The sequence below is a fragment of the Leiobunum rupestre genome, chromosome 10 (assembly GCF_980474605.1).
Source record: "Leiobunum rupestre chromosome 10, qqLeiRupe1.1.hap1, whole genome shotgun sequence".
In the NCBI taxonomy this organism is placed as follows: domain Eukaryota; kingdom Metazoa; phylum Arthropoda; class Arachnida; order Opiliones; family Sclerosomatidae; genus Leiobunum; species Leiobunum rupestre.
In genome coordinates this window covers 16,218,982-16,239,620 of record NC_143393.1, presented here as the reverse complement: position 1 = coordinate 16,239,620, position 20,639 = coordinate 16,218,982, and the positions used below count along the sequence as shown (strand labels likewise).

Below are 20,639 nucleotides of genomic sequence, written 5' to 3'. Positions count from 1 at the left end.
CTAACTCGATTTAATCGTGATTTAATCATCATAATCGTAATTTAATCAGTTTAATCGTAATTCAATCAGCTTAATCGTAATTTAATCAGCTTAATCACTAACTCGATTTAATCGTGATTTAATCGTGATTTAATCATCATAATCGTAATTTAATCAGTTTAATCGTAATTCAATCAGCTTAATCGTAATTTAATCGGATTAATCACTAACTCGATTTAATCGTGATTTAATTCATTTAATCATCTTAATCATGATTTAATCGGATGCAAACATAATCATCTTAGTGAACTACCCCTCGTTCGTTACGCCCCTGCCGAAAATGTAAATAAATATAATAATTTGAACGGTTTTAGAAATAATGACGAAATAATTTTTAGGGTTACTCCCAGGAGCCCCCTCACCCACTGACCTTCGTCTAATTATTAATAGGACCATTTCGGCTAGCCTAAAACGCACTTGCCATTTTTCCCCGATATATTACGCGATTTTCTAAAAATATTCAGTGGCACCAAAACGGTCCAAGCTCTAAAAAATCAAATCACCCCGCTATTTCATTGATTCCCTAAAACGTTCGACTTCCTACGCTAATGAAGTACACACCGGTGACGTTTTTCCTTCCCCCCTCTCGTGCCTTGGGGAAAATTAAACCAAATTCGGCTACCCCAAATATAAATAAATACATTCTTGATTTCAGTGTAAAAAAATAATGAAAATTACGGATGTTTCTTAGTTTATAAAGGCCCATTTTCCAGGGTTAGCAAAAAACCGGCTTTTTTAAAAATTGGAAAATCCAGCATGGATAAATCCAGCTGTAACCGGTGGTTTAAACCAGTTAAAACTATTAATAAAAATTCAAATTGCTTATATCAAGCCCTCATTGCTCAAATTTCCCGATTTAAAAATAACGTTTTTGCGCGTGACAGTACCTTTACATTGTGAGGTATAGCAGACTTATTTACCCGCTTTTATACCCTAACATGGCAGCGTATTTTCACGCGCAAAATTAATTTTAAGATACAATAATTGCTTATATGTTAGCTCTCATTACTCGCGACAAAAAGTGAAGGTTAAGTTTTGTCAACGTTTCTAATTAATTTCTCATTTTTTTTTATAAAAAAAAGTAGTTTTAACCATGGATTTTAAACCAGTCTGGCTGGCTCTTGCCAGCCCTGCCATTTTCACACTCGCTGGTAGCGGATAAAAATCATCAAAATTCGCATCCGCCACTCGCAAGCGTGAAAATAAAGCTAAAATATCTGTTTGAAACAGATCGACGCGGAAAGTGAAAAAGTGTGTAGCGGAAGCGGATTTTGTCGATTTTTACCCGCTACCAGCGAGCATGAAAATGGGGCTTAATATCATTAACGCTTTGGAAAAAAATATTTACTACAGCATTAAAATGTTTTAAAAAAACCCCAAATAAATAGAAAATCATCCGGTCGTCTAAGAGGATTTTTATTTAATTAGGAAATTTATCATTTTCCTGTTCCAAATAGCGTCGCGTAAACGGGTACTTAAAGCGTGGCAATTTCATAACATAATTCACAAGCTGGCGCCCTCTCTTGGCATTTATTACCCTGGACGGCTCTTCCAACCTTCCGGACTAAGTATTTCCGAATAGCTCGCCTTAATTTCCATAAATACGAAGCCTTTGCTTCCTAAAGACTGCCGCAATAAAGACGCTGTGGGTGGAGACATCGTTTGGAATATTATTTCTCATTATTATAATATCGTCCGTACCTTCGGGGCGACGCGTAGCGGGCGGGAGCGAAAAAATTGATAAACAAAAAAAAAGTATAGAGAGCGATCTCGCTTCTCCACTCCACCACCAGGGAACGCTGCGAGTTTACGCGGAACGTGCGTGGTCAAAGGTAGGAAACCTTTAAACTCTACGGAAAGTTCGGAGTAGAGAAGCGAGCCGATAGTTCCGGCTAAATAAGGAAGAGGGTACGGTTGTTGTAGACGCTAACGCGTATGAGGTAGGAAAGATACGAGGGGAAGCCGATTCTTCAGGGGCAGGGTATAGAAAGGCGAGTGGAGCCCCCATTTCCGCCCCCTCTCTCGCTCGGGCTGGCTCTCTTTATCCAGCGCTCTCGAGTCTATCGTGGCACGGCGAAAGCGAAACCGAGCTCCTAGTTGGCCAAAGCCATAAAGAGAATCGAAGTTGAGACTGGAATGAGGCGACGTAGGAACTAGTTGGTCGAGAGGAATCGGAAGCGGCGGTCGTCCCTTCGAGTAGCTGCGGACCTTCCCGAGAACGCGACCAAAATGAGCAAGCTAAAGATTCCAACAACTTCAAACGTCATTGTTTTCACGAACGATAAATATGTCCGGAATAGAGGAATTACAAATTGACCGAATTTACGAGCGTTTTGTTTTCTCGGTGAGTGTTTTTCGATTTAATCTGGGTTTATATCGGGAATTATTAGATTGTTTGGATTGAGGGGGTAGTCTAATTCGATGTTTAAATCACTTAAAAAAATCATTCGGAAATCACTAGGCGTAATCGGTGTACAAGCCAGTAGCTCTGATTGTACTAAATAAGATTACAGGTGTACAGAATTAAAAGTAGTTAAAATGACTACGCATTTTATGAGCGTTTCGTTTTCTCGGTGAGTGTTTTTCGATTTAGTCTGGGTTTATATCGGGAATATCTAAATTGTTTTGATTCGATGTATAAATCACTTAAGAAAATCATTCGGAAATCACTACCCGTAATCGGTGTACAAGCCTGTAGCATTCGCATACTCTGTACTACCAAAAGTGTACAGAATTTAAAGTAGTGGTTAGCCACTCGGGAAACACCGATATGTTGCGATAATTAAGTAAACAAATTCTGTAAAATCTCTGAAATACACGGAATGTTTATAACTCCATCAAAAGTCAAAATTTAGGCCAGAGATTCCAACAGTAGACCGGTTTCGCCCTTAATTTGGGGCTCATCAGTATTGTGTAGGAACTCTGGCTATCCTCGGAAATCTGCCGATATCAGTAAAACTAATAAGGGCACTCTGAATGTTTATTTGTTTATAACTGGTTTTACGAATTTGGACATTGTTTGAATATTTATCAGGTATTGCCTTACTCTAAATAAATTTTTGATAGAAGAAACACAAAGCAAAGCGAGAAAGACGGACGAAATAATCTTCAAGACATTTAATTTTAATTTGGCTTAAAATATATTCAGTTATCTTTCATTCATGAATTTAAATTTTTCGTTACTGGAAATTACCTAATACCCGTAAAATGTCAATTTTCTTCCTCGAACTAAAGAAAGATAAAACAATTGTTCTTTCAAATGAAGCCAAGCTGAAAGTGTATTTTGAATTAAGAAAAATAAACCAGAAGAAACAAAGAATCAACATACGGAATAGCAAAAGTAAATAGGGGATACTATTTTGGATTTGGATCCGCTAGTGCGATGAGCTATTTGAGGAGCAGATTATTTTTCGAGGGGCAGGTCACTTCCATTTTGGGTGTGTCTTAATCATAGTTAAATGATTAAATCAGGGTAATCAAGATTAAAAAATTTAATCGAGATTATAAAATCTAATCACGATTTAATCAATATAATCTCAATTTAAACGTGATTTAATTATTCTAATCATGATCTAATCTTTTTAATCAGGATTTAATCTTTTTAATCAGATTTAATCATTTCAATCATATTTAATCATTCAATCATGATTAAATCAGATGTAAACATTCTAACCATGATTAAACGTGATTTAAGCATTCTAATCTTGATCTAATCTTTTTATTCATGATCTAATATTTTTAATCAGGATTAAATCATTTAAACATGATTAAATCATATTTAAACATTCTAAACATGATTTAAAGTGATGTAATCAACATAATCGTGATTTAATCGAATTTAATTAAAGTAATCACGGTTAAATTGGATTTAATCTTTCGAGGGGTGCGTCGTTAATCAAGGAAGTGACCTGCCCCTCGTTATTTTTCGGTTCCATCAAAACATAATACGCCACTTTAAAAAGTAGTTCGTTTCTTTTTGAGGTTTTATATTAAGGCAAAACGAAATTTATAAGTGTGTATACAATTACAATCTACCATTAATTTACGCCATTACGTTTTTTGGTTGTATCAAATAACTATCCAGAAGCCTACTAGAATAGCGCAATTGTTACTCAAAGTACGGCAATTATACTGCCTGTTAAAAAAAGTAGCTCTTTTCTCAACAGATGTCACTAGCGTCAAAATCAGAACAAGATGCTTAAGCTACATTTTGACCGCCAATTCGGGCCATAAAGTACCGCTCACGTTGACTGGCTCGTTTTTAAATTTGACAATAACTTAAATTAAAGTAATTTTTACAAAACATTTTATATGGGATATATAATATAGATTAAAGTGGAGTATAAGTTGTATAATTATAATACTCTACAATGGTTCTCAGACGACGTTTTTATTTCGCTATTTTGAATTTTAGCTTCCTCTGCCATTTATAGATGGCACCACGCTCTCCAGTAAAGTCGTTTTTTCGAAGAAACGGCTATATTCATTATCATCTCTAATAAATTTGACAATAACTTAAATTGAAGTAATTTTTACAATACATTTTATATGGGATATATAATATAGATTAAAGTGGAGTATAAGTTGTACAATGCAGGGCCGGCTTGGTGTTTTGCGGGGCCTGGTGCGAAAGCCAATATCGGGGCCCCTCTTTTTAGACGATTTTTAATGAATACTATTTTTTTGTTAAAGAAACTACAGAATCATATTGCATTAAATATTTATTAAGATATGAAATCGATGACATTTTGAATTGTTTTAACGTGCGTACTATAATTCCAATTTCGCAAGGCCCCTAATTTTTTTGTGAACCGCGGGGCCTTGCGCACTGGCACCTTGCGCACACCCATCCAAGCCGGCCCTGCTACAATGCTTCTCAGACGACGTTATTGTTTCGCTATTTTGAATTTTAGCTTCCTTAGTCATTAATAGATCACACCACGCTCTCCAGTAAAGTAATTTTTTTCGAAGAATCAGATAGATACATTGCAATCTCTAATAACAAGGGCAATGATAGAGTCGACACTTCAGATAGATACATTGCCATCTCTAATAACAAGGGCCTCTTACAGGTGGCAATGATAGAGCCGACACTTGTTAAGTCAATGTGACTCAAGAACAATATACGGTTTAGAAAGGCCGAGTCTTCTCTAGAATCAAAATTAATTGACCTTTCTCATAACCAAACCTATTATCCCTGCCAAATCAACTCCTCAAAGAATGTCCTGGCTATGAAAGGTTTCCACGGTACTGGTTGGGAATGTCTCATTCCTTTGTTTCGACGAGAATTTTAAAGAATAGAGAAAGAGAGCCAGGGTAGACATTCGTATTTGTTTGCGAGGAATGAGGAACAACCTGAAGAGTTTGATAATAATAAAATCGTCCGGAGCCAGCGACAAACAGTCGAAGCGCGATAAATTGGAGGAGACTCGCGAAAAACAAAGCGAGAAGGCGTCGGCTGACATCAAAGGGGAGAACCGCGAATGTCGGCAACTTCCCGCGGAAGGATTCTCGTTTCCGCGCCCCGTGAAATTTACGTCGTTTACACCTTTCGTATCGAACCAACCGGAAGAAACAGCACTTTCTCGGCGCTTAGCTTTCGCGGACACTTTCCCCTTGTAACCGCGGACTCGGAACATAAACCGGGAGAGTAGATCGCACCCTCTCCTCAACTCGCGGCTTATTACCCGGCTAATAAAGTGACTTTTCCTTTTATAGTAGTTCCCATCGAAAACTTACGTTTCTTCCAAATATTTGACTTTACTTTATTTTTTGCTCTTTTAATTAAATATTTGGACGTTTTCTTCATTTGTTTCTAAGGTCCGTTCCAAGGTCGTCTTTATCGAAATTTATGGTTAAATCAAAAGTAAATTATATATATCTTAAGAGAGAAGTATCAATCCTATACCGCTAATGTGATTTAATTTAAACTTATACTTTCACCGCGGATTAAGATGCTCTGGGGAAAAAATAGTGCGAAGTAAAATACAAAATATAGCGCTTTACTAAAACCTGTCATCGGGAAAATATGGTTTTTAAATACAGGGTTGGCAAAAAACTGGATTTTTCTAGAAAAATCCTCTGGTATGGTTTTTTGCTGGTTAAGTCCGGGTTTTAGAAGATTAAACCGGATTTTTCCAAAAATAATAATATGCGTTTTTTAACTTATTTCTAGCCCTTTTAAGCACGTAAAACTAGTGAATCGTCGTCTGCTTATAGTTCCTATCTCTAGACCGCCTGAGAGAACGTTTCGGGAATTTTCGCGCTCGTTTTACACTTAGTTGAAATTAGGCTTAGCTCACTACTTCTCTTTCAGAGATTTTAGTTCTCAGTATTTTATTAGTATGCCAGTGACATCATAATGCCTATTTTACTGAAATGATAAAGCAATTGCGCCCAGGGTATAAGCGACTGAATAGAAAAGATTTGTCCGGGAAATTGTTGGATGAAGTGGCCGAAATATTACGAAAATCCGGATTTTCTTTAGTGGTTTAAACCGGTTTTAACCAGGTGGATTAATCTGGACTGGTATCCACTTTGCCAACCCTGTTTAAATAAGTTAATGACTTCGAACAGCGGAGAAATACACACGGTATGTTTGAGAAGCAATACAAGTTTCTGGTTAAATATACTTAACTATTTCTCACACCAAAATCAAATAATAAAATGGGATATTCTTCGTCCATCAATAAATTTTTTATAATTATATAATTAATTAGTTAAATTATTAATTAATTTGTATAATTTTTAGGTGAAAATAACTAAATGAAATTCAACGCTAATACCATATTAAAAAAGCCCCACGACCGAAAACAAAAAAACCTACAAAAGTGATTTGAGAGTAAATGAGATGGCGAGCAGAATTGTCCCAGAAATAGTATTCAATAACATCCCAGGATACTCCTAGAAACGAATTGACAAGAGCGCGCGACAAGTAATCATTCCGGAGGGAAACCTAAGTGCTTCACACCCCCTTCGCCGCTACCAAAATCAGCATATACTGGGCTAGAACGTAGAAGTGGTGGGTTCACGGGGAAAATGGGATTTTAATGAGATATTGAAAATCTTAGGGACGCCATTTAAAATGGAAAATGCGGCGTGGATCGAAGGAAGGTCGTGTCTGACATTCGACCGCTCTCGCCGAATTATAATTAAATACTTATCGATTCCTCATTAGGCCGACCGTTCATTTTAAAGCGAGTGAGAGCTCCGAAGAATGCCCCAAGCTTGGATGCTTTTCCGTTTTACAATAACAAAAAACGTCAAGTATCGCCCCCTATCGTTGCAACAGCGTGAAATATTTTAATATTTATCTGAGGTATTTAGTGTAGGGCAAAGATGCCAATGCTAATTTTGCTAGTTTATTGACTACATCAGTGTCGCTTTCAATCGATGTTAAAATTTTTGTTTTATGTGAGACTTGGTTCAACGAAAATTCATCTGACCTCTATTCAAACTTTAATTTCACTCGAGGGGTAAGACAGTCTCAGATAATCTGTACACCGAGTTCGTGCATTTAGCACTGGCAAAGGTACGGCAGTGTACACCGAGTTCGCAGAGTGTCTTACCCTTCGATTTCACTGGATATGGTCGAAAAAATCGAGGTGTTGGTTTTTATTTAAAAAAGAACATTAACTTTGAAATTATTGATGACGCTTGCCTCTTATCGGATAATTGTGAAATCTTTACCATTAAAGTTGATAAAATTTACATTTCGGTGATATATAAAACGGGAAATAATTACGAAGCCTTTTTTAACGACTTTGAATTTGCCCTCAACAAATTGGAAATCCTACTATAGTGAGTTGCAGGCTAAGAAAGACAAAATATATAGTACAATCGGCGCAAGGATGCCTCAGATCGTTTCCGGTCATTCCACCGCGCGAAATTTGAATTTGGCCATTTTACGGTCAAATTCGAATTTTGCTCTTTTTGTCGTCTTTTAGCGCCATCTAGAGACCGAAATTGGAATCTTTATTTTTTAATTTCATAATTGTGGTGGCGAGCAAATTTAAAAGATAAGGCATTCCTATCATTCTTAAATTTAAAATAGGATGTATAATTATTTATTTTTGTAAATTTATTTCTACGTCTTACCAGTTAAATCAATAGTTACCACGCTTTCTATGGGGTAACGTTGTCTTAATGAGCTATAGACGTTTAAAATTATATTTTTCTCTTTACTTGTTAACAATAAACCTTTATCATGCTTTTTATAGTAACCTCTTGGGCTATTTAAAATATTTGGAGCTTCAATTATCGAACCTTCTTTAGCTGTATTCAGTAATTAAATTCGTGACAACATGAAATTAAAAAATAGATTCCAATTTCGGTTCCTAGATGGCGCGAAAAAACGATGAAACTCACGATATTTGAAATTGACCGTAAAGTGGTCAAATTTAAATTACGCGCGGTCGACTGGCCGGAAATGATTTGAGGTATCCTTGCGCCAACTGTACTATATATTTTGTCTTTCTTAGCCTGCAACTCACTATAGTACCAAAATTGTTGGAGACTTTAACATTAATATGTTGGAAACATCTTCTAATTCCTCTCGTCTCCTAGACTTAACCAGGAGTTTTGGGCTTCTGCACTATGTCACCCAACCAACCAGAGTAACGGAGGAATCCTCTACTCTAATAGACAATTTTTTCTACAATTTAGATCTCAGTAGATGTCTTAAGTTCAATTAAATTGACGAATCATTTTCCTTTATTCGCAAAATTAAGATAAGAAATTTCTCGAAACATAATCTAAGTAAATTTTAATACCGTGTAAAAATTATGACTGGAGTGAAATTTTAATATCTAATGATATAAATAATGCTTTTGATATTTTTCTCGGCTCTATTTCTAAAATTTATTATGATAGTTTCCCTTATTATAACGTAAAAAAATATTGGTAATCATAAATGGATTTCTCCTTACATATTAACAGAAATCAAGTTAAAAAATACATTAAGTACACGTCATAAAAAATATCCAACTGATTTCAACAAAAATGCTTACATAAGGCAAAGAAACAGATGTAACAATTTCTTAAGAATCTCTAGAATTAAATATTATAAAGACTCTCTCCGGGCTACGATGACCTCTCTCCTAAAAATATATAATTAATTTCGCAATATATTCTTACCTCGCTGACCTTTCATTTACCCATCAGCTTTGAAAAAGGCCATAATTGGTCCTGTTTTTAAAAAAGCCGATAAAAATAATCCAATACATTATAGACCTATAGCTATATTATCCATTTTCGCGAAGATTTTTGAGAAATGTTTTTATTCTCCTATACTTAACCACTGTCCCTACCTAGTTTCCCACTGTCCCTACCTAGTTTCCCACTGTCCCTACTTAGTTTCCCACTGTCCCTACCTAGTTTCCCACTGTCCCTATCTAGTTTCCCACTGTCCCTATCTAGTTTCCCACTGTCCCTATCTAGTGGTTTGATGGGGTCACTGGAACCTCAGGGGTGTTCCATACTAGGCATTCTATAACCTACTGGGGAGGGTAGTTTGGAGTGGAATAAAAAGTCACTCTAGTCATCAGCTGTGCGAGGGTGGGTCTCGGGCAGCCCACGGTGTCGCCGACTGTTGGCCCATGATGAGGGTGTTTGTTTGCTATATGTGGGGCAGTCACGATGGCTGTCTCACTGGCCGAACGTTGTTTTGCAAGCGCACTTTTTGTCCCGGCCTGTTTAATAATAATAATAATAATAAACATAGACTTATGTATACTTAACTACTGTAAACATTTTATTTCATTTCGAACAATCAATTTGGCTTTCGTGATAAATCCAGTGTCGAAACAGCTTTAGCGCGGGTTTATAAAACAATTATTGACAACCTTGACTCGTAAACCACAAGCGTCTCTTGCCCAAACTATACTCCCTTGGTATTACTGGATTCAATCATAACTCTCAGAAAAAATATAATGGTCAGGTCTCTAGCAATCGTCCAATATTTAAAGGAGTGCCTCAGGGATCAATTCTTTCCTCCATTTTTTTTATATTTTCATAAATTTTAGCCGATGACACCCTAGTACTGGGTGCCGGAAGACTTAGACTCTCTTATCACTGATATAAATAAAAAATTTAATAAAGTCTATATCTGGCAAAAAAACAAACTACTGGAAGTAAATATTGATAAAACAGTATTCATGATTTTCTCGAATATAAATAAAGATCGATCATATAAAAAAATATATATTCCTGGGTCAGGGAAATTAAACGAAAGATTTATAGGAAAAATAGGAAATTTGAACGCGAATTATAAGAAAATATAGGGTACAAAATGCGTAAAATAAAGGAAATTATAGGAAACACCATAGGGAAAATAGAGGAAAATATAAAAATAGGCCAAATAAAGTAAAATATAGGCTACATATGTGTACACGACGACGAAAGGTTTTTGGGTTATTCTTGTGTATTATGACAACTATTGTTTGGTGGAAATTCAAAATAAAATTGAAAATCAAAAAAAGTATAAAATGAATGAAAACTGGTGAAATTATAGGAAAATATAGGAAAAAAGGTAAAATTATAGGAAAATATAGGAAATGACGTAAAATTATAGGAAAATATAGGAAATAACGTAAAATTATAGGAATTTATAGTAAGGTATTGAAAATATAGGAACACATAGTATATATAGGAAGTCTGGTCACCCTGTATAAAAACTTAGGACTATGGTTTGAGACCCATCTTAGCTGGTCATACCATTTTAATATACTCGCCAATAAAATTGCATATAATATATATCTAGAAGAAATCGTCCAATTTTAAATAGCAAAATTCGATAGCAACTATATTACTCTCTGATATACTCGCACCTATGCTTTGTAGTCTCGATTCGGGGAAACACTACCCAAACTAATATAAACAAATTATTACTCCTTCAAAAAAAGAGTCATTTGAATTATAGATAAACAAACTTATTTGGCATATATTTTTCCATTCTTTGTAAAATATTACATCCCCAGACTAGGAGATATTTATGATTCTTTTTGCTAATTTATATATATATATATATATAAATCCCTCAACTCATATTTTTATAATATCTTCATGCAAAGTAAAGTTTTCATACATTTAACTCGTAGAAAATATATTCTACATGTCCCCTACGGCACTAAATTGTTTAATAATTTAAACCCTCCGTCGGCGATTGGCATCGACCAATTGAAATCTTTAGCGCGTTTTTTGTTAAAGACATTATAAAGACACTGGCTCTTGTTTTTTTCTTTATTTCTGTTATGTATACTTTATAACTTAATTTATTTAACAACAAGTTGTAGCCTATGATTGCGTGTGGCATAAAAGTCGGTATGTCGACTCCTCCCTCAAAATGTAAAATAACCATATTATGTGTTATAGGATTAATCAATTTTACTACTACCCAAAACCACTTCCTACCTGAAAACATTTCGGTAGTACTCAATTTTATAACTAGCCAAAATTGACCAAAAATATGATAAGATTCGTAATTATGCCACTTTTGCAAATTGTTTTTGTGTCAAAAATCCCTTACCACTACCCAAAATGACTTCCAAACTGGAAATATTTGGATAGTACTCAATTTTAGAACTACCCAAATACGGCAGAACTGCACACTAAAATAGACTCTTGTGTAGGGAAGTTGGTTTAAACTTAGCTAATATTTTGAAAAAGAGTTAAGGGCCGGTGTTAGCGAAGTCCCTGCGATTTCTTAGCTTAAACGACTTAGAAATGTCTTGAAATTCTTTTAAGAAAAAATACTTAATCTACTACAATCTATGTTTATAAAAAATAAAGGTATGTAAATTTTACAGTTTATTTTGTCAATCTAAAATATGTTTATCATAATTTAACAAATACAAGCCTCGGTTATAAGATTAATAATATGTTACATATTTTTCACTTCCCCGTTGCAAAGTAGGCTTCGGAAATCACAATGAATCGGACGTATTTCACCTTGAGTAGAACTCACCTGCCGTAAACGACAGCTATTCAGCCATCGAAGTACTACGCTGGAGACGTTTAAATGGCGAAAGTTTCAAATTATATACGGCATTAAGAAAAACCCTAAGGCGCTCTCTAAGATTTGTATCCATTGCGCAAACTATTTACTATATTTAAATGAATTACACTATAGGTGGATATTTGTAAGTTGGCCACGTGAAATCGACAAAGGAATTTCCAAAGTTTGCTTATACCTGTAGGGTAAATGTTATCTATTAATTAATTAATCTCGTTGAGAGCGTACATAAATTTGCAGCGGTGTTGAAGCCCGAGGGTAAAGCAAATTTAAGTCTCATAAGTCTAATGCGCTGTGGAATAAAACTTCGTTAAATTCCCAAGTTTAATAATTAACAATTAACTTCCTTTACTATTTTATTTTATTTTTATTACGTTATATGTAAATACTAAAATAAGCGTAATGAAATTAAATTTAAAGTGTATTACTTAACGTAAATGTTTTCACGTTTAATGAAACGCACTCTTAAGTTATTTATACGATTAATTGTAAAATCAAGTCGGCTTTTAAGGAGAAACTTGGCAATTCCGAACAAAAGTAGAAATTCTTTAAAATACGCCTATTTACAACAGGGTTGGCAAGAACAAGCCAGACTGGTTTAATCCACCCTGTTTGAAACCAGTTTTAACAACCAATAAAATCCATGGATAAAACCACATTTTTTTACTTAAAAAATATTAAGAAATGAATTAGAAATATTGAAAAAACTAACACTTAACTGTAACTTTTTGTCGTAAGTAATGAGAGCTAGATATATGCAATTAGGCGATCTTAAAATTCATTTTGCACGTGAAAGTACGCCGCCATGTTAGGGTATAAAAGCGGGTAAATAAGTCTGCTAGACCTCACAATGTAAAGGCACTGTCACGCGCAAAAACGATATTTTGAAATCTGGCAATTTGAGCATTTTCGAAGTAATTAGGGCTAGATATAAGCAATTGGAGCAGTTTTCTATTAATGGTTTTAGCTGGTTTAAACCACCGGTTACATCTGGTTTTTTTCTATACTGGATTTCAAATTTTTAAAAACCGTTTTATTGCCAACCCTGGTTTACATAAAGCACGAACGTCAAATATTTACAAGACGAGGCAAAGAAATAAATTATTTCTACGAAATAAGAATTCTTGATGAATCTCCGCAAAAATTGTGCTCCATATTACGTTAAAGCAAACGGAACACGAGTAACCCGAGACGAGCTTTCTCATTTGGTATTCCGCCAGAGCTACTAGTGATTTTTTTAAACCGACTTTCGAGGAAAAGGAAAGAAAAGAGAGAGGAAACCGAAAATAAGAAATAAACGAGGGAAAAGGAGAAAACGACTATTACACTTGCCGACTGAGAGCTAAAGTCAAGTAAAGCCCTAATCACAAGAACCAACATTTTCGCGAAACTTTGTTGGCAGTGTGTATGGAGATAGACATTTGTACAACCGTGTTGGCTAGACAAAACTCCAACCAAGATGCTCATTGTGAATGAAGGAAATATTTGAAATACCGTGTTGGCTAGACAAAACTCTAACCAAGATGATCAGTGGGAATGGAGGACATATTTGAAAAACCGTGTTGGCTAGACAAAACTCCAACCAAGATGCTCAGTGTGAATGAAGGAAATATTTGAAATACCGTGTTGGCTAGACAAAACTCTAACCAAGATTATCAGTGGGAATGGAGGACATATTTGAAAAACCGTGTTGGCTAGACAAAACTCTAACCAAGATGATCAGTGGGAATGGAGGACATATTTGAAAAACCGTGTTGGCTAGACAAAACTCCAACCAAGATGCTCAGTGTGAATGGAGGAAATATTTGAAAAACCGTGTTGGCTAGACAAAACTCTAATCAAGATGTTTAGTGTGAATGGAGGAAATATTTGAAAAACCGTGTTGGCTAGACAAAACTCCAACCAAGATGCTCAGTGTGAATGGAGGACATATTTGAAAAACCGTGTTGGCTAGACAAAACTCTAACCAAGATGTTCAGTGTGAATGGAGGACATATTTGAAAAACCGTGTTGGCTAGACAAAACTCTAATCAAGATGTTTAGTGTGAATGGAGGAAATATTTGAAAAACCGTGTTGGCTAGACAAAACTCTAACCAAGATGCTCAGTGGGAATGGAGGATATATTTGAAAAACCGTGTTGGCTAGACAAAACTCTAACCAAGATGTTCAGTGAGAATGGACCAAATATTTGAAAAACCGTGTTGGCTAGACAAAACTCTAACCAAGATGCTCAGTGGGAATGGAGGATATATTTGAAAAACCGTTTTGGCTAGACAAAACTCTAACCAAGATGTTCAGTGTGAATGGAAGAAATACTTGAAAAACCGTGTTGGCTAGACATATTTGTACAGTCGTGTTGGCTAGGCAAAACGCTAACAGAGTTGCTCCGTGTGAGTGGAGAAAAATGTGTTGGCTAGACAAAACGCTTTCATTGGTCAAATCACAGACCACCTACCCCAAGAGGGGTTCTTTTATGTCTCGAATGTGATGCGGTTTTTTTAAGAGCACGCCATCTCACGGCAAGTAGAGGAAGTTTAGAAGGTACAAAGACAAGCGCGTGCGATAATGAAAAAGGTATTGTAGAAGATGGCTCGTACTATTTTCTGTTTTCTGTAGAGAAAAGCAGTATTACTTTGGAACCACCTTTTTGCGGAGGTTGACGCAAGTGCTTCTTGGGGTAGGTGGTCCGTGGTCAAATTTAGAAAGACGGCGAACTTTATGACCGAGGCTTAGATTTAAATATTTAAATCGAATATTTTTCCTACACATTAAACAAAACTAAATTAAAATATTAAACTTAGACACTTTAATTAATGTAAATTGACATATTTATTTTAATAATTGAGGGAAATTTACTTCACCGGCTAACGCGAAACATCTCAACCACTTTTGGTGTGAGCCAAAAAAAAGCTCATCAATAAAATTTAACCAAAATGTTGGCTCTTTCGAGTAGGCCCTAAATCTTAAAGGATTGTTTAATTTCTATTAAAAATAAAACAAATTTACGAACCAAAGATATAAAAAAGTAATCATTAAAGTTATAATTTTCTTACGATTAAGTGAAACAAGATCGCGGATTTTTAAATTGAGTAGTTTTGAATTGGATTCGATACACTTGACTTTTGCTCTCGGCTAGCCAATAATTTCCTTTCAAAAAAAAACAGCCACGGGCTGAACAAAAATGGGGCTAAAAGGACGAAAACTCCAGTTTGTTTCAAGGATGGAGGGCTCTTAAGATAACAATAGAAGGCCCCCTCAACCACGCCATGTCTTTGTTTCCCCAAAAACCTTCTTCTTTCGAGTTTGAATGGATTAAAACGGTTGAAGATATAGGTACGAATATTTTATCCTTTCATTAGCTTAGCATCGGGTTCTCCTTTTTTAAAAGGACGCAACTCGTTTTTCTGGCCTTCGCATTTCGTTTTGCTTCTAATCCTAAATAAATTTACGGCTCGATTGTTTTTTCTTTCTATCGAATTGTTTTTTCTTTCTTTCGAATTGTTTTTAATCAAATTTATTGTTTAAAGAAATGAAACGGCTGAGATTGTATAGTGGAAATTAAAGGGGAACGACCAAGCTTTTCCAAATATGGCCTTATTTCCGTATCAAAAGATTAACAAGACGTTCAATATACTAAAACGTACTTTTTTGTCATGAAAAATTAGCTTTTGGCCCAAAAAGTTGGAACGAAAAATAATGCCAGGTGTTTGGGTTTGAATTTTCGCCGCCATCTTAGGGGCTGATGCCAGAGCCCCTAACCCCGTATGAGCGATTTGCGAACTATCCTAACTTTTAAAATCGCGCAATTTAGGCTTAGGTCTCTTATAACTGGAACGCGCCGCGCGTGAAAAACAAATTTTTTGCGTTTTCAGCAGCGCGCGCTTTTACGTTGTTTTTCCGTCTCACCGACTTCTCACCAGGTGTCGCGGCGGACGCGGGCTTTTCGATTTCCCGAAATTTCTTTATTTTAATAAAAATTAACCACTCAATATTTTTTGATGCGGTTTTAGTTTTTAATGGGCTATAGGGCGATCTAACTGGTTAAAGCTTGACCGTTTCCCTTTAAGGTTAACGTTTCTTCAGGGCTATTACTGAACCATAAGTAACATAGTTAACATAAGTATGACACTTCCTATTCACCCATTCCATTTTTTTTAAAGATAGTCTGTTTCACCAATGACAACGTAAACTATTACGTACCGACGAACTGACAACTCTTCGCGAACTGATCCTAATATTTGGAGGATGCCTTGAAAATCGCCGATGGTCCTGGCCGGCAGCCTTTTCGACGGACCAGCCAAGGCCTATTGAAAATTGAAATTCTTTCAAAAGTGTAAATAACGCTGAATTTCGGAAAATAATGATGAATTTTTGAATCGGAACATAAAAATAACTATTATAAACACTGGCTCCATTTCAGAAGTTAGTTATTTTCGAATTTCAAACCTAAACGCGTGTACGCTCGTATTTCTCAGAATTTATAGCCCAGTGTACCGGTAAGATTTAAACCACACAACCGGAGGTCTATCATCAGAATGCCCTACGCCAGCGTCCACAAGCCCGGACAGGTGACAAAACCAGCATGGGTAGCAGAACCCTACTACTGATGGTCGCACCCTCGACGCAAGCCGCTCATCCCAGCAAAAGGCGCAGCAATGGGTCGACAAGCTCGCCACTTCGCGCACAGCAGTGGGATAGTGAACGGATGCTCTAGCAACGCCGGCCGACAACCCACCTAGAAAGGCAGGGAGTCAAGCCCTTTGGAAAGAGCTCCTAAAGGGGAACGGCGAGCACACAGCAGCCCAAGTAACCCGGCATAGCTGGCACCGGATATCCCGGTGGACCCCAAAAGGCCGGGAAACAGGGCCGCCGTGCCCTCATACGGAGGCCCGCAACAGGCTACCCAATCCGCCGAGGCGGCCAGTTTGCCTGGACCCTCTCCGTTATCATGAGCCGAAGTTCAGTATCCAGCCCACACCTGACCGAAGTCGGAGGTGGAGATAGGACCATTTGGACGGAGCTAACATCTCCCAGTGCGCCACCGCCCTTACGGGTTACAAGAGCCGGACCCCGACTCCCTGGTAAAGCCACCAGTTATTGCACACTCCGACCCCTTGAGGGCCGCCAACGGAAACAGTAGGAAAGGACGAGTTTCCTGTTCGGAAACTTCCTATTTCGCAATCACTCGACGACAGACTATCATTCACCGAATTCGTTCGGTGCCATACTTATGTTTATTATGTTACTTATGCTGAACCTCTATATTTAATCAACCATAAGTAACATAACACGAATTAGTATGACACTGAACGGATTCGGTTAATAATAGTCTGTGATAGTGACGACGTAATCGGACGTTTCGGAAGAGGATACTCCTCACACCCGACTTCCTTCGTTGGTCAAATTAGTGCCATGTTAATGTGATGGCGATAAATACGAGTGAAAGCGCTTTTAGGTCTCGAGAAGTTCCAATTGCATAGCCTATTATTATTTCGCCATTATAAATAAATTAACTAGGACGTCTCAAAACCCGGAGTCGGCATTCTTGACAAAGACTTGAGCGGAGCTTGGGCGCTACGATAATCGTGAATTACGGAGTTGTCGAAGAGTTGTATAACTTTAGTAATGGCGTATTAATGTTAATTGAACATTAATACCAAAAGAAAACTAAACGAATTTTATTAAGCTACTAACAGTTTATTAGTACAAATAGTACAATTACAACATTAGTAATTTAAATCTTTCTAGTTCTTTTTTTTTGGCGGATAAGCCGCTCTTATTGTTTACTTTTAAAAGCCGGTCCACTCTTTATTTTTCGCTTAAATTATATCCTGAACGGCAGTGCCTTGTCCCCCCTTCTCTCGCGGCGAAGGTCTCCCTCTCTTCCGGACGTTACCGCGAATTTCCCTCTGCGACACACACACATACCCACACACACACACACACACACACACACACAGCCAACTTTCCCATTGAAGTCACCACAGTGAGAGCTCCACTCACTCCCTTCGCTCAATAATCAGCTAGGCTAATACCCTTGGCACCTCCTTAGGCCCAAGTCATCTAGCGACTTAAAATGCCTTAAACAGGTGGCCGGGTTACAACGCGTAGGATGGTGGTGGTAAGCCCTTCGTGGCACTCGAGCCAACAGCTCCCTACACTCACCATTACAAATTTTTACTCCAAGCTAAATAAAAATCAATATGAAAAAATAAATAATAAGAAGCTATTTATCGGATTATTTGGTTTCTATATCGAATTTCAGGCTGCTAAACCGGGGGCTATATCTCGGTAATTCATTTAGCCTTGGTTTTCGGCAGCTCCCTCAACCCCTTATCCAATCATCTCCTTCGAGGTTACCAGAGATTGGCTCCCACAAAGAGGATAAAAGATCGGCTACCATACCTTTATCGATTACATAATTCTCCTTAATACTTCCCCCGAGGACGCCAAAAAGAAACCAATTCGAGGTAGCCACGTTCGCATCTATCAACCGCTCAATTTACCCCGTTCGTGCGCGTGCCCTTTCCGCGGGTCAACACTCGTGGTGCCTCGTAGCGCGATCGGACAACGTGGCTAGAATCACAGTCGAAAGGTCGTGAATCATGGAAGCTAGTGGACCTCCCCGCGCGAGCTTTTTAGGCGGCAACCAATCAAGATGGGAAGGGTAAAGGAACGCTTCTCGGATATAGTCAATAAGCTATTAACCGGGTCTTAGCCTTATCCCCCAAGAATGACGAAACAAAAGAGGCCGTTTTTCTTCCGAGACCGCGCGATGGAATAATGCACGGCGGAAGACGTTTTTATTAGATGACCTTCTTTCGACCCCGTACGCGAAGAGCGCCATACCGCGGATTAGCCGGAAAAGAAGACGAGATTGAGACTAAACAGACCTATATTTGCCAATACGGAAAACTGTTGATTAAGTTAATAATAACACTGGTTAAACAGAGGGGGGGTTCCTCCCCTCCTACGCATTGTAACCCGGCCACCTGAACTAATGGCTTTAAAAGGCTAAGGTGGTGCCTTGGGTATTAGCCTAGCTAATTATTATTATTATTATCTTTCGGATATGATTTTGGAGTTTCAATATATTCTGAATTTGGTTTTAAAGCAACTGTCGGCTCTATCATTGCCACCTGTATTATGATAAGGCCCTTGTTATTAGAGATGGCAATTAATATAGCCGTTTCTTCGAAAAAACGACTTTACTGGAGAGCGTGGTGCCATCTATTAATGGCAGAGGAAGCTAAAATTCAAAATAGTGAAACGATAACGTAGTCAGTGAACCATTGTAGAGAATTATAATTAGACAACTTATACTCTACTTAGTAGACTTTAACCTAAATTATGTATCCAATATAAAATATATTGAAACAAATTATTAAAATTTAAGTTATTATCAAATTTACAAACGAGCCAATCAACGTTAGGGGTATTTTTATATTTAAATTTCAATTTTTTTATTGGGAAACCTTTTTTTTGTCTTATATTGGTTGAGGGCTAAGTCATTAATGACTTGTAAGCCCGGTTTTTCATAGGGTTTGCGAGTTGAAAAGCTTAATAAAAAATATTGTGGTTCATAAATTTAACAAAAATAAAAACATATATATATACAGAATTAAAAAGATTCACCGTAACAAGCGCAGTCAGTCAGTTCATTGAATTATTATCCCGTCTTTTGGTTCAAAATGTAGCTTAAGCATCTTGTTTTGATGTCGTCGCTAGCGACATCTGTCGAGCCGACACTTGCTTTAAAGCATACCTTCACCGATGACTTTGGATGTGTTGATTTTCGTCCATATTTTGTCCGACCCCTCGATCCGAAGCAATTTTATGTTAATGAAAAATTTGCTTAACAATAACATAAATTTAACACAAAATTTTTATATTTACTTCGTAACTATAGTGTAGCGGTTCCCAATTTTGTTTTTGATATGGAACCCTAAATTATCCACCAAATTATGGCGGAACCCCAACTCATTTTTTTACATATCTTAAAAGACTCTTGACACAAACTAAATCTCGGAACCCCTGTGACCCTTCCGGGAACCGCCATAATTGTGTACTGTACTAAAACTCTGCGATTTGGTGGTTAAAGGCCTAGGTTTTCTTCTGCCTGTCACCCTTTAAATTAACTTTCTTTCCAAACAAATACCCTGGTGGTAGGCCAACGTACTATGCTGTTGGCCTACCACCAGGGTATTTGTTTGGAAGGAAAGTAAATTTAAATGGAGACAGGCAGAAGAAAACCTAGGCCTATAACACTTTCGCCTCGCAACAAGAGGAGCCGGGTTCTATCCCAGCTTGTTAAATGGTTTTTTCCGAGCTCTTCAATTTATCCTTTTCGTAAAAGCCTTATTGAGGTTAACGGTAAAAGCAAAAGCGACATAAGACCCTAAAGTGGGTCAACTCTACCTTTGAGCTCTTTAAAATATTTACCGAGAGCTAGTCTCACAATAGACTACAAGGCCTACTAGATGGAATAGTACTAGCAACTTTATATTTAGTCTATGGTCTCAGTCTGGCGCGATTTGATCTCTTCGATTTACTCGTCCGTAGACATACGTTCTAAAAAGCCTCACTCGG

At 37.1% G+C, this 20,639-nt stretch overlaps 1 protein-coding gene across 1 annotated transcript in view; it reads left to right on the top strand.

Annotated features, from left to right (window-relative positions):
- The first annotated feature begins 2,210 nt into the window (after positions 1 to 2,210).
- LOC149924858 (adhesion G protein-coupled receptor E3-like) overlaps positions 2,211 to 20,639 on the top strand; it is a 34,460-nt gene continuing 16,031 nt past the window's right edge. The window contains exon 1 of the mRNA XM_090160458.1: positions 2,211 to 2,383. The gene's annotated coding sequence lies outside the window, so the exon portion shown is untranslated. The remainder of the gene's footprint in view (positions 2,384 to 20,639) is intronic.